This window comes from Plectrocnemia conspersa, unplaced genomic scaffold (genome assembly GCF_051122295.1).
Source record: "Plectrocnemia conspersa isolate PC_06_02 unplaced genomic scaffold, ASM5112229v1 ptg000010l, whole genome shotgun sequence".
Classification (NCBI taxonomy): domain Eukaryota; kingdom Metazoa; phylum Arthropoda; class Insecta; order Trichoptera; family Polycentropodidae; genus Plectrocnemia; species Plectrocnemia conspersa.
Genome location: NW_028277174.1, coordinates 13,037,828 through 13,053,766, shown reverse-complemented (window position 1 = coordinate 13,053,766; position 15,939 = coordinate 13,037,828). Strand labels below are relative to the sequence as shown.

The 15,939-nt window shown below is 32.0% G+C and overlaps 1 protein-coding gene and 1 long non-coding RNA gene across 2 annotated transcripts in view; both read right to left on the bottom strand.

Annotated features, from left to right (window-relative positions):
- Window positions 1-15,939, bottom strand: part of jvl (javelin-like) — a 153,338-nt gene that overhangs the window by 71,802 nt on the left and 65,597 nt on the right. The window lies entirely within an intron of this gene.
- The window catches only part of LOC148230682 (uncharacterized), a 29,595-nt gene continuing 14,706 nt past the window's right edge, over window positions 1,051-15,939 (bottom strand). The window contains exon 3 of the long non-coding RNA XR_015810938.1: window positions 1,051-1,077. This is a non-coding gene — a long non-coding RNA (uncharacterized LOC148230682). The remainder of the gene's footprint in view (window positions 1,078-15,939) is intronic.

Sequence of the window (15,939 nt, the reverse complement as noted above, 5' to 3'; positions counted from 1 at the left end):
TAAGAAACTGTATGCTGTTTTCGTTTCATTAAAAAAAAACTGCGACAGAAGCAACAGAATGCATTTATGACATTTACGATGATATACTGGACAAAAGAAAGTGCCAAAGTGGGTTCAAAAAATTTCCAACGGGCAATCTCGATTTGAAGGACGAGCTTCGAAGTGGACGGGCCCAGTCTAGTGGATAGTCCAGCTCTAAAGGCGGAAATCGAAGCAAATCCGATTATGACCATTGATGAATTATCGAAGAAAGTCGGCACATCACGGTCGAACACCCATCGTTATCTTGAGAAACTGCGAAAAGTTAAAAAATAAGGTATCTCGGTTCCTCACGCGCTCACCGACGCAACAAAGCTCAACGCCTCAACACATGCAAAATACTGCAAGAAAAGCAACATTTTACCCCGTTTCTCCATGACTTTATCACCAGAGACGAAAAATGGGTTCTTTATCATGATATAAAAAAATAGAAACAATGGTTAAATCGAGGTCAAACCCCAATTCCAACACCAAAACCAGGACTACATCCTCGGAAAGCATTATTGTGTGTGTGTGGTGGGATTCGAAAGGTGTAATTTATTATGATGTTTTAAAACAAGGGCAAACTGTTACTGCAGCCCTCTATTGTGAACAGATGGACAAATTAAATACGACGTTACAAAAAATTAGACCTGCTCTTGTAAATAAAAGTAATGTCATTCTTCAACATGATAACGCCCAGCCGCATGTTGCCGATATTACCCGTAAAAAAATCCAGGACCTTAGCTGGGATGTTTTATTGCATCCACCCTATTCTCTGGACTTGGTACCGAGCAACTTTCACTTATTTCGCTTTTTAGAAACGCAATTAGGGAACAAAAAATTCGACAATTCGACAAAAACTGAAATCGGGTCTTTCGGAGTTCTTCGAATCTAAACCAAAAGCCTTTTATGAATAAGGAATTTTAGATCTAGTAACAAGATGGCAAAGAGTCGTAGATAACACTAGAAATTACTTTGTATTAAAAAAATATTAAATAATTGAAAAAAAAAATAAGTTTGAGTTTTAATAAAAAACGACATTAATTCCGGGATTACCTAATATTTTAAATTATCGGGATCACCCTTGAACGTGAAACTAAATTTGTGGCAATTATTTGCGACTTTAAAAGCGCACGTACCTATCATATATTTGTGCGGATAAGGACAACTTGAAAATTTATCTAAAAAATGATGGTCTACATAAATACTACCAAAGTCCGTGAAATATGCAGAGCGTTTACCCGAATTACAAATGCTTAGTGACAGCATTATCAAATCTCCAGCTGCTATGCTATTTTATGAATAATGGTGGTTACACATGGATTCTTATAAAACAGGTATTATACAATAACATAGTAACAAAAACGGTCAAACGAAGCACTTCCTCTAAACTATATAAATGCGATACTTTTATTAAACAATTCCACCAGATATTTCAAAAAGAAAAACTTTTTATATCAGGAACTTTCACAAGTCATAACACAGTATTACTACATGCTTTCGACTTGGTACACACGAGAGTTCAGCCGAATTCGCAACAAACTACCTATCAAAACGACATTAAGAAGCCAATGAAAAATCTCTGAATAACTAATAAAATAAAATGCAGGAAATTGTATCTCCAAGTCATTTAAAATGGTTTAAAAAAAGGGCATGACATATGTAGATGCTTTTGGATCATTTTGGGCATGATATATATGCCTTTGGACTTCTAAAGATTAATGCTTTCAAAATCATCAGCAACCTGTTATATGATGCTAGTTAATATATAGCTTAGGAACAGCACTATAACTTATTAAACACTGGTAAATCCTTCATTGTATAAAAAGGCTGCTTGTGTTGGTATAATGCGATTACATCGACAATAAAATACTTGCATTGCCACATCGAGTTCCTTAAATTCCTGCATGGAACAGATGCAATCTCATATGTACATATATTTATGAACACGTTAAATACTAGTGCAAATCTGTAGTAGCACAACAACTGTGTGAATATCGTGAATCACCTGTTATATTATTTTTATTGTTTTGAAACCAGATTCATAAACCGATAACTCATTTTATTTTCTCAAAAAACACACACATTACATCAAAACAATTACATAAAAAACACCACGAATCAAACTGAAACACAATAACACCCGAGTGACTCAGACTCCCACGATCCACTCCCACGTGGAGTAGCATTTATTAAAAACCACATCCAGGCAATTCTTCTCCTCTCGTATCGTTCATTGTTCGTAATTAAATAGAGCCTACTTCTCGGTGCAAACGAGTCGGTGAATTATGGCTCGCTTATGGCGTTAATCGCTTTCGAAGGTAATCGTAAAACAATACAATAAAATACTTTTTCCGGTACCGACAGAGAGAAAATCAACACTAGATAAGACGAAAGAATTTTATAATCTCACACACATAAAAAGTGTAAAAAATAACGTGCAAGCTGAAATTTCACGTTATTGCCATTTCGCGTGTTTCACGCAATTGAGTCACCAACTTTGGCGCCTGCGTTACAGATGTGTATAATTAGTCTTCAAATTAGATGAGTTATATCATGACATAAATGCGGCATAACGTTTCTGTTTCATGTTATGTAACCTAAGCATACGGTAAAGTAATATTTGAAGCTCGCTTGTTCCATTTTCAGAAAATGCGACAACAAATTCGATTTGATCTGATGTATTTCAAAAGTCATGGGTTATTTACAAAGGAAAGCTCCTGAAAAGGGTTCAGGCAAACATACATTTATTTTATATTATATGTACATAGGTATGCATATTTTATTCAGGATGAGAATTTATTTATCAATCACATAAACATACATCTTGAAAAATACTTCACTCAAGTCAGTTATCACATGAGTTTGAGATAATAAAAAACTATTCAATGCTAATTTAATTTGGGGGTAAAAATCATATTAATAATCTGAAAACGAATTTTTACCCTTATATTATATAGTATATAAAAAATCTTAGGTATGTTATCAATGCCATGACAGGAAATGTTTATTAATTATGATATTTAGGCACCAGACTAAGTAGAAACGTATCGACCATGACAAGACTTGTTGTAAATACGCGTTAAAAGCGCAATAAAGCAAAATGAAAATAAAAATTTATTCTTGAAAAATTTTGCGCTTGTTATATATGGTGTGTGGACTATACAGGCTCTCGTTTGTAAATGACCTTATTCTTGAAACTCGTGTAATTACTGTGAGCAAAAGTGATTATTTATCAATAGTGCGATTACACAAGGGCGCTCGTTATAACTAGAACTAAATGGTTCCCTCATAAATAACACGCAAGGATTATCTGGTGCATGGTCCTGGAAGATAAATAGCACCGTAAGGTCACAATATTTCCCGTTACGCATACACAATTTAATTTCTGAGATAACCATCAATTTAATGTCACTTTCTAAAGGCGTATATTTATTTCGTTGATTCAAAGAAGCGAATGCAGCGAAGAAATTAGCTGGATGATCGTTGCATGATTGGGATTAGTGAGCAAGCTTTGCAGCCCTGAATTCATAAGGGCAGTCACAAACAGTCACCTGGTAGTAGAAGAGATTAGCAGACGCTCGCGGACAACATACTGTCATGGACGTTCACATCCTTAGCAGAGAGGGAGCAACTTCCGTTATACTGTCACTGCCACGCAATCTACAAAGTCTCTGAGGATCTTCAACCGACAACAGACAGCTTTTCCACCACTGTTCGGAGAAAACATCTCGCTATTCATAATCTGTCGCAATATGTAATATAATCTAATAAAATTCTCACTAATTTCCAGCTGCGTCTTACTACACCCCTCAGGATTATAGAACCACGAAAGTGGTGGACCCCGACTTGATACGAGCACGCAGAATTCAAATCCCGAAAACGGTAACGAGTTTGTTATTATTTTGTTGATTTTTTTGTTATTCTTACATGGTTACGGAAATGTATAATCAATATATATTTTAATACAATAGAGCGGCATTCAGCATCTTAATGATAATAGCAGGTGTTGTAGGCATGCCGCAAACCTGCCTGCATGTCATTAATGAGACTCAATGAATTGAAACGAGAATGATAATTACGCGTTTAAAAATTGCGTTATAGATGAATTGTTACAGCGCGTTGTGCTTGATGCAATATGTTCTTCAAACTCATGTTTCATTTACGTAAATGACCGGATACTCTTTCAAATAGAATGGTTATAGCTCCCGAAGCGTATATTACAAGGCACAGACAAGTATATGTTGGTCTCTTAAGATCTATCGACTGATTTATACATCAGATGTAGAATAATTTAATATATGATAGAATGACATATGTTACGCCAGATGTAGTTAGTTTTACATATTGACGAATACAATAATCATTTTTAGATAAATTAAAATATATTTACTATACAGTATACAGCGTATTTACATAAAACTTCGAGGCTTAAGTTGGCAGCGCAGTGCGAATTTTTTAAAAATCTTTAATCAAAAATCAAATATTTAATAGTTTCTTTAAAACTCGATACTAATTAGATTTGATCTAAAAAAATATACAGAAATTTATAGATATCGATAGTATAGCTAAAACTTTAGCTGTAATATTTTAATACCCCTGTATTATAAATTTTTATTTACAAAGGTGAACGCTTATGCTTGCACTACACTCTCTGGAAGTTGTCCGATCCAAAGTTCAACTGAAATCGGCCGAAGTTGTCGACTTCCGAGGAGCGGCCACACTGCCACAAATTTCATATCCAGTCCGGACGGCGGTCGTGAATGACGTACGCACGGCGGCTGCAGTCATGTCTAGCTGGTATATTTGCGCGCGATCGAAAAATGTGCCAAATAATCGCAATTTTTAAATTGTCATATTATTAAAATTACAATCACCAATACAATATCAGTGAAAACTTTTCGGTCGTAAATATTCATTTTACGCAATGCCATAAGGCATAAAAATGATACTTCAGAATACGAACACCACATCTGTGACTATCCTAGAATTTGTCGCCATCGATTCTAAATAAGAATTCGTTATGGTGTGACATTTATATAAACCGATCTAGGAAAACACATAAGGATATTCGAAACGATTTTTTTAACAAAATCAAGTACCACTAATTATTTAATTTTATATGAAAAAATAAAATTTATTAAGTAATGTTTCGTTAAACATTACTTAATAAATTAATCAGTAATTTTGTAAATTCAGTTTCTCGTTAATATTTTAATGAAAATAAAATACATACATATGTTATTTTATAGAATAGAAATCTTCTGCTGAAACTTCTTGCGTTATTATTATAATTCCTCAGCACTATAAAAATGTTGTACCACCTTGCGCTAAGGTGAGAAATTGATTGAAATCCGATATCCATACGGACACCAAACATATTCAGATCTTCAAGTTGATTTTAATATTACTCACTACTTAACCAACATCAAAGTTTCCAGTTAACCGCGCGAACTAAATACCACAAACGCTTCGACGTAATCGTCGCATGGTATTACCGTAATAAATTATGCACATTTCCTCCAATCTTTTACATTCCTCGCGGATATTCTCGCATTCCACCTTGGTGAAAGCCCGACCTTAGCGAAGTTCCTTGGAGCCCTGGAGCGGTTAGTGCCGAGTTTGGCGTTAGACCAGCGCCATATGAGGCAAAAGCAGAGCCATAAGAGGCATGGTCCACATCTCACCTCGTGACCGATGCAGATGTTTCAGAGTCGCAAACGCATTTTTGCGGTCAGATTGACGCGACATTGCCGCGAGTCTGAAAGGAGGGGAAGACCGTGAACGCAATTTAAGAGTAATTGACAGTGTATTTTTTGTATGGAGTAGTAATCGTCCTATTGATTGTAATGTTGACTTCGCCACTTGATTCACTCACACTCATCTCAATCAGTCGCTTTATTTTTGCCTATTACGAGAAAAATAAGCATTTCCTGGTTGCATAAAAATAAGCATTCATTGAAACGTGACATAAAACTGCGAATGCAATCAAAACATGCAAATTTATAGTTGAAAGTTCGATAAGCGTTTCGGCTTTTGGAAAATTGATATGATTTGTTTGACAGATGTGAATTTGTATGTATGTGTTTGACTCAACATGAAATACGTTCACGAAATATGACATTGATACAAATATTCTTATCCATCAAAGTTTTAAAGTTTCAACGTGAAGAATATTATTTAAATTAGTATGAATAAACATACATGTTTTTTTATTTTTTAAATGCATTTATAAATCGGCAGGATGCCTACACAAACATATATACATATGAGCCGTTATTTTTGGAAGTGGTATAAGTCCATTTATTCATACATAAGGGTTTGCTAATCAATTTGCTAATCAATGATATTTTATTATAAAATACTAATTAATAATAATATTAAAGACAATAATAATTAAATTCAAGTTGGCTCTTCTGAGATGTATATTTTAATGTAAAAAATAATAATTAAAATGAAAGCATGTAAGTAAACGAATAATCGAGTTTATTATAAAATAAATAAAATTATAATGAATTTAAAAATAAACACATATGAAAAATAAATTACTTCGTTAAGATAATTAACAATAACAAACTTATTCATATCCTAATCTTATTTCTCCTTTACACTTCATAAATATAATGAAAAGAAACTCAATTATGATTATTACGAATGGACTTATTCCATTTTCAACAAAAACATTCCTGCAATTACATTTTACAGTTCAACTTCTTTTGATTAACTTATGAGAATGTTGTGCACCATTAACTGTGTGATTATAAATATAAAAGAGGATATTATTATCTGACTAAATCTACCATTAACTATTTTATTTATTAATTATGCATACACTTTTCGACATTCTTCACGTCTAAATAAATGTATATTATATTGATTACCATCTGTTAAAAATATTCTAAGCTGAACTCCAGGACACCGAAAATTCGCATATTTTGAGGAATACGTAATTCGTATTTTTTTGTATAAGTAATTTTCTCAAAAAATAATCGTTTATGTAGCTCATTTGCGTTAAATCTAAATTCTATGCAACGTCATGTGAGGATTGGTAGTTTAAATATTATATACTTATATATAGCGAGACAAGGTTTGAAATAGACCTGAGAAAAAGTGATCGCAGCTCTAGTCGGTTAAACATATAAATTATAGTTAAATGTTGAGATCTACTGTGCCGACCAAAAGTGAGCAATTATGCAGAAACAATTTAATTAACGTTGCGGCTGAATTCGGCACACAGCATCCGAAATACAATTACGCTATAAAAATAATACAAATAAAGCACCATAACGTAATTAAACAATTTTTCGACATGAACTAATTGTTCTCACTAACCAGTAATATACAGTAACTGAATAAAATTCATAGTGTCGCTTTGCCCACGGCACACAAATTTTCACAATCGAAGTTCAGCAAGTACTCAAGTACCACTGATACACATAATTATAATTCGCACGGTTCTAATTGTAACTGTAAAATTGATGCAACTGTTACGAGACGATCTTTACGGACTATTTTTATTTTCGGTGTAGATTTGGTAATACGGTATTTTTAAGGCATTTTTTCACGTCGTTTTAAAGGCGGTTAATCGGAGAGGTCTTGTTAGCTAATCAATACGGTCAAGGTGAACGCGTGCGGTTTGGAATAAGAATATGGAATTGAATAACTTACATTATAATGATGTTTTGCGATTAGGTAAATATTTCATTAAAGAAAGTGGACATACCAACAAACGTGTAGTGAGAGTTCGATAATGAGAAAAGTTTTACTTTTTATGAAGTTTAAGAGGATAACTTTTATTACGTTGTGTCATTAAAATTCTTACATAAAAAAGTTTTTTTTTTTTTAATAATATCAACTTTTATCGTACAAAAATAAATATATTTATAATAATTTTGTTTAAATTTGTTTTTACACGTGAACAATACAGGTAGCCTTATAGGATTATCCTAAAAATATTGATAAAAAAATCAATTTAACATGTGGTTTAATATATTAGTACAATATCATAAAAAAAACAGGGCGCCGAGAGCGAACCCGGACCCTGGGAAAACCATGATACCGGGCCTCATGACAAAAATGGAATTTTGTATATTTTTTAACATTGTAATATAATTTCTTGAATAAGTAATAATAGGTACGTAGTACCATTTTTTATGCTACAAATAAAAATTAGCCACCGTTGCGACATATTTTCTGAAATCATATTTCATTCGAAATATTTCAATTAGGCATTAAAAAAATATTAAAAATATCTACTCATAATATTTACTTGTTAATTAGTCGTGTTTTCTTTGCTGTTCAGTGTTGCCATATAGTGAATTTCAAGACAGAGTCAAAAGCAATAAAATCAAGTGTTTATATTAAGACATTGTTTAACAATATTACGAGTGAAAATCGAATAAAGCACATCTAAACCGAATTTGACCAATAGGAGAGCGCAAGAAACAATTATCCCTTCTCAGAAGTCAAAAATCCACGTCCAAAGCAATAAAATCGTGCCGACAAGCGAAGAATAATTATAATAATTCCTCAAACCTTTTTTAATCAGGTCTTAAAAGTAACGATTTCCATGAACGAGAAGAGTGAGATGAAATAGATTTATACAGGGAATTATATATTTGTCGGGGTCCTAAACTGCAACTAAAGAAAATTTATATATAGAGATATTTACTAAGGAAAATTTGCATATTTAATTATATAACATATTGTAGAATATAAATAAAAATGGAAGTTCCTTATTTTTTATGAGCACTATATCCTAAGTATAAATAATTTATATGAAGTAATTTAGGGTTACTTTAACATTGATCTGGGTTAAAATTTCATGCGTAACTTAGTGCTTTTTAATTTGTATCGTGTTTAAGAGATCAATATCATAGATTAAGTTTTCCTAGATTTTCATAATCACGCTGATGAATAATTAAAATAAAATAATATATTGATTGTTTAATATGGACTTCGATTTCAATCTAGTGTCTTAACTACTTAGTAGTTGTTAAATGTGTTTACCTCGTTATAACACACTCTGCTGTAATGTAATTATTATTGCACTAATTTAATCATGGCCAAAATTTTCAAATGACATTCAACTCTTAATTAAATTTGTGGCATTGAATAATCAAGTACTAAAATATCGTACAAAAATCGCTTGTTTAAGGATGCATGAAATAAAATCTTATTTTCAGATTATAAATATTGTATTTCAATAAGAAACAAATTACATTGCACAACGTAAATATTTAAAGCGTTTATTTGTAACCATAGAGAGAGCTTCTAAGAAAGCGTTTCCTTTAAATCCCGAGAGACACAACACGACCATACCCTTTCAAAGAAAAAATTGATCAAAACGAGTTTTATTAATAATCAACCGTTCATAATAAAAAATACATCTCTACATGGAACCATTCTGGAATATTAAAACATACACGTAGACGCTACGTTTGAGCTTTCAACGGGTTATCAAGTCACGGATGAACAAGTTCACTAAATAATTCACTTCGCACAAACCGCCGACGTAGACTTTGATACGTTTATATTTAATATCTATCGCGCGACATGTAAGAAATATTAAATGAATTTAAACAATGGATACCCAGAGATGAGCGAGTTTTAATTAATCGAGACGTCCGCCGACTTCGCAAACACGGAGATTCAGATTCAAAGAGACGAGCTTTCGTACGACACGAAACTCGTTAGAGAAGACCTCCGTGCTATATGAGTTACTACAAATAATGGGAACGTTCATGGGCGGACCGGTATTGAACAGAGGTTCTTAAATATTCAAATTTAGCCATAAATCGCACGCGACAACCAGTCAAAGTGTTACATTGGGTAGTAAATAAACTCCAACTAACATTGTATAATCTATATTGGCAATTTAAATATTTTCGTATAGAATCAATACAAGAATGCAATCAATCGATTGTCACGGCGAATTGATTCAAACTTGAAGCAGTTTAAGTCGTTTGACCATAACTGCCCTTTGCAATAATTCTCAGAGCTGAAACTAGTCCGCCCTCGTCCCAAGAAACATTCACCTGTATGTGCCTGTTTAATATTCAATTTAGCACGATTATATGATAGGCGTAGAATGATAAGATTTATCATTATTTATGATATTAAAAATATAAATAAAATGCCACTTGAATCATTTCATACTATCGTGTGGGCAAATGTGATGTATACCAATGATGACAAATTGGCGTATATTTGATGTTATAAATGAGCCCATATACAATTTAGCCTCATACTGTGGGAGAGTGTAATATACTATAACAATTAACATTCGTTAACCTTTTACACGTTATATAATGGTGAGATGTAGTATTACAATAGACCGGCATCCGAAAGTGTGAATTTACATAATAAATAACCAAGTAGCTTTTGATCATTAATTTATATTACATCCTCTTTTTGGACCGCAGAAAAATTATGTAAGTAAACAAAAATGGAACTTTTTAATTAATTTTTCTCAGCAAGGAGTACGGAAATAAATCAATCAATAAGATTTTACATCCAGAGCAATAGTAATAATTAAAAAATAATACAGTTTTCTTCTCCTCCCCCAAAGATATGAGTTCATTAGACCAAAGTTTATCAGATGAAATTTCAGCAAATGAGAGTTTTTTACACGACGATACAAGTGAGTTTGAAGGAGATACTTCGATGACCAGGAATATGAAGAACATATAAATTAATAATTTGCATTACCACAACCGTCAAGAAATGCAGTAATATTTTTTCGCTTTGGAATATAGGTTTAAAAAATGCATATTTAACAGGCATTTTTAGAGCATTGTTTATATTTAACTGTACATATAACAAAATTGCTGATCCCGACTATGTTGTTTTATTTCGATAAACTGTGTCAAATAATAGTGGCGAAGAGATTTTTATTTTTATTTTATTATTACAAGTTTGACTACCATGACTTGACAGGTTTCCCAAATATGTCATGATGGGTATTATCATTTTTTTATCCTTTCATATACATATAATGCATACATATACGAATACATGAAAACACTCTTGAACCCTTTGGAGTCCATTGTACACACGTATTGGACATGTTTTTACTAGAAGCTCCTATATTCATAATGTTTGAACATTTTTTATTAAGTTATTTAAAATTATATCTTAAAAAAATAGTATTATAATTAAACGTATTTTAAATATTTAATTTATTATATTATACAAATGTCTATATATAATTTAAACTTTTATAATCTAATAAGATTAATATTAGTACAAACATTTCTTAATTTAAAAATAATATTTATATTATAAATATATAATTTAAATTCCAAAGTTAATTCTGCAAAAATAAAATTTACTTCATATGATATACACCTACAAAGATATAATATTCAAAATGGTTTGGACTTTATGCAGCACTTATTTTAAAAACTTTGGACTACAAAGGGTTAAAAGTTCACACGAAATGTCATATGTCAAATGTATATTTAAAAAACACATACATTTTTTCTGCTCTTCGTAGCTATTTGGCAAGCTCGTTGAGAAGCTAGATATCTCATGGAAGAGAAGCTTCCTTAAGTACTGACGTTTATGCCGCGACGGTTGAGAATGAGGGACGCGATCGCGACCTTCTAAGCTTTTTTCATTGACATTTTTTGACACCAACTATAAAAAAATGATTTTTTATAGATTATATGCTAGAATGCAAAGAATTGTATTCCAATGCTCTTAGAAAAAAGGCACTAAGATACAAATACGGATTCATGACCACACAATATGTGATCAAGTTTACGGCAGTGAGAGTTCCGTGACTAAATTTATTTAGAAAATACATTTTTATTACATATGCATATACAATATAAAATATTAAAAACAATATAAAACATATTTTATTTATAATAATAAAATACTAATACACGTGATTTGAATGCACGCAAAGCGATGTCAATCAACCTTTGGAAAACTTGTATATATTTTAAGACGGTAAGACGATTAGGTGTAACCTTAGTTTTGCTTATAAATATATGACGTACAAAGTGAAAGAACTGATACCAAATTCTATAAATCACAGTGAATTAGATAAGTAAGACGTGTGAAAAGATAGCAACGAGCATCTGCTTATATAAATATATGAAGCTGAAAATAATAGCTATAAAATAAAAATAACTGATCTTTCACACTATGACGTAAAAGAGTTGGGCGTTTGACAGTTGAATTATAACCAATAAATGTATATGGAAAAGTTTTTAAATTCATCATAAAGCATATTTTACTTTAGCGATATATTTTTAATTGTCTTTAGGTATACAAAAATAATTGATTTTCAGAAGTCCCAGATTTACGCCAAAAGAAATAAGCACAGATAAGTAAGAACACTTATATTTTGAAGAATAACTAGATATTTATATTAAACATTTGTGAAAGTACATTCGATAATTTAAATACAACAATAGTTAGCCTTTTTTTTAATCAACATTCGAGTTAGAAATTTCCACTGCTACCATTAGCGACACAAAAACCACAACAAAACACAAAGAATCTTGAACTTGAACGCAATAAAAAAACACAAACCGTGATAGGTCACCACTGTGAATGAATGCTTCGATTTTCTTCGTCGTGACAATCTCTAAAACCGCCGATTTCGCCGCGGTCATTCTTTCCTTTTTGCCTTCCTCGAGTTCTTTGACCGACCGCACACAGTTTCAGGAATCTTTCATTCACCGATCGAGACGATAAGAACAAGAAAGAGTCTGAAGAAAGTGAAAACCGCAGACGCCGGCGTAAGTAATTATTGCGATGATGGATCGGCGCAGAAAAGGCGACTTTGGGAGTGGTCATTGGGCTATAATGTCTGTTATTTACGAGCTTCTAGATTTCCTACCACTACACGCTTTCCAAATCGATCATGGCAAGTGGGCAGGCTCTCTCATTAGGGGCTCTTATCGCTCGGCTACCGAGCTGCTCCCGGAGTCGTGAGGACCGAGACTTTTGTGTCGTTTTCGTCGTCATCGAGACAACTTTCGAACCGTTGTCGCATGATGTTATGAATTATGATAGGATCATCACGATTCCATGCACTCTCTTTAGCGATGCATAATTTTGTATGAATGGTAGCGAGCAAATGCGGCGTTTCATGTGCAAACAAGAAAATTTATCGTTGTATCACATCGCGAGTTGGAAAGCGACAAAGTTTTAATTTGAACATTAGTCGTGGTATTCGATCTAAGAATTTTAAGCATGATCTAAACTTACTTGAATATCTCATCCCATGCACGATATGATCTTTTAAGAAAAGTGAATTCTACAAGATGGTAAAATAGTTATTATTAATAGTGATGAATGACACGATCATAGATGCAGCGTTACTATTTTTTACTCTCTCTGGCGCACACGATACAGTTTCTTGATATGATATGATGCACACATACGAAAACATAGTGCGAGCGTGCTCCAGATAATTATCGAGAAAATCTAATAGAATTACAACGAGCAAGACACTTATCAAAACGTCTACCGTAACGCACCTACTTCTAACCGCTCGGTACAGTAGCAAATCCCGTTCTGAGCAAGACTTTATCGCGAATATGATAAATTAATTTTCATTAGGCTGTCGAAAGGCAAAAATAAATGACGGAAAATTATCAGTGTGACGCTCGGCACTAAGCGGAGTGATAGTGAAAAGTAATGACAAGACATGATCGCCAACACCTACTCGAATGGCGATTTAAACAAGATTGGATATGTCTTTATAGATTACCTGAGAATTATATGTTATTTGGAGTTAATCTTTATTCAAGATTAATCAAAATATGTAAGTAAATAAGTATGTCTAATCATGTTCAACAGTATTTATTTCGTTTGATTCAAAATATACTAGGTACCTATTTTTGGCGTGTTTAAAAAACGCTTAATTAATTCAATATTTCTAACCGATACAGCTAGCAACCCTGAGGCGGAGCGTCAGCAGGGGACGCGACGGAAGGACGTACTCCGCTGATCTAAACTCGAAACTAACATGTAATTTTAACCAGTAAATAAAACATCTGCAGCGCTTAACATGTGTCTTATTGCCATCACACATTTGCAAAAATAGATTAGCTATATTTCATATTCAGATAAGAATCAATGCAAAGGGTGTTTTTATCGTGCTTTTAAAGAAATGCACACTGAAACACGATACACGGAAATGGGCGGGACATTCAAACGCCGAACCATAAAATCATCCCCATATAATGCAATGCATGATTGCTTAACTATCATATTGTTTGATCATCCATGGATGATTGCTTGACTATCAAATTGTTTGATCAGTATGTTGTTTTAACGCATAATTTTTTAACTCTACTATTTTTCGAAATCCAAAATTGAGTAGGTAGCGAAATGTTTCAAATAATGACAATATTTTTAGTTGTTATAAAAACTGACTTCATTATTTATACTGGAATCTTTAATACTGACCGGTGTATGTCGACCATAAATAATGACCATCTAATATTAAATACTGTCCAAAAGTTAATTTAAACACTGACCAGATAAATACAAGCTATAAGACACATTACTGGTTTTAATTTGTATTCTGTTTTCAAAAAGCGAAAAGCCTACATTAGTAAGCTTAACCATTAAACATTTCTTAATATTTTTTAACCCACCTTTAATTTTAAAATAATAAATATAATTAACTTACATTTTTTATTTAATTTATTTACAGTTAAAAAGCTATATTATATTTGAAAGTACTGTAACTTATTTTAGTTTAGAGTAGTTAACTCTAATCTAAACTTATTTAATCTTGCAGTCTTTTGCAGATTTCTATATTATTAGTTCTAATATGGAAAATACATTTATTTGTCTATATCAAGGATGGCAATAATACGTCGACCACGAAGTTATTTGCAATCGCCCGTATTGTAGATTTATGTCGTATCTTATGCTGAACAAAATAATGTTATAAATCTAAAAAATTGATACACCGCTAATATTAATTTCAGTAACAAGTCATATACCCACGAGGACTAAAATACTGACCACACATGTATATTATTAAATATATCGCATTTTTAAAAATTGGTTATGTTAAGAAACAATTCTTAGGCTTAGACAAAATTTCTGATGCTTATTTCGGGAAATTTGATTTTTAGAGTACGATTTGTTGATATAATAAATGTGCCAAATGGATTTAGCATTAAGTCAATTTGTTCTATATGTATATAAATTTTATTACAATATTGTGTTAAACAATTCAGGCGACATTTTAATTATGAAAGAAATACATTTATGATTTTTTCAAAGAGAAACTGTTTTCTGAAATGCTGACATTCTTAAACGGAAGTACGGAAATTTAGTACACTGCTTTCATAATTTCGCGAAGTACCGGTTAAATTTTTCAACTCTACTATAACAATAAATTGCGAAATTGACTACAGCCCGAAGACAATCTGAGGTTCAATTTATCTATGTGTATTATTTTTTTAATAAATGCTTGCTTTAAGAAACACTGTTTTCTTGTGTGTAAGCATGTCAATGTTTACTTTAAAGGCCGCAGACCGGTCCATGGTTTATCAGTCAATGAAAACTGTCCAATCAAAATTTTAAAAGCAACCACTGAACCATTTTCACAGACATTTAAAAAATATTTAAAGGCTCTTTACAGTTAAATTTCTAAGTCAAAAGTTAATAAATATTTAAAATATGGTGTAATTTATTAAATATATTTACAAGGAAATATAATTTTTAAAATACTCTTATTGATAGTATCGTGAAAATGTGTAATAGTATACATATTAATATATTATTAATAATTAAAGTTGTGGTACAAATAAGTCTTAAGTTCAAGTCGAAATTGAGTTCTATAATTTATTAAGTCCTGTTGAATACAAAAACAAAATTTCAGGTTGTAACAATGACTATTTAATAAAATATTTATAGCAAACATGATAAGGAAAA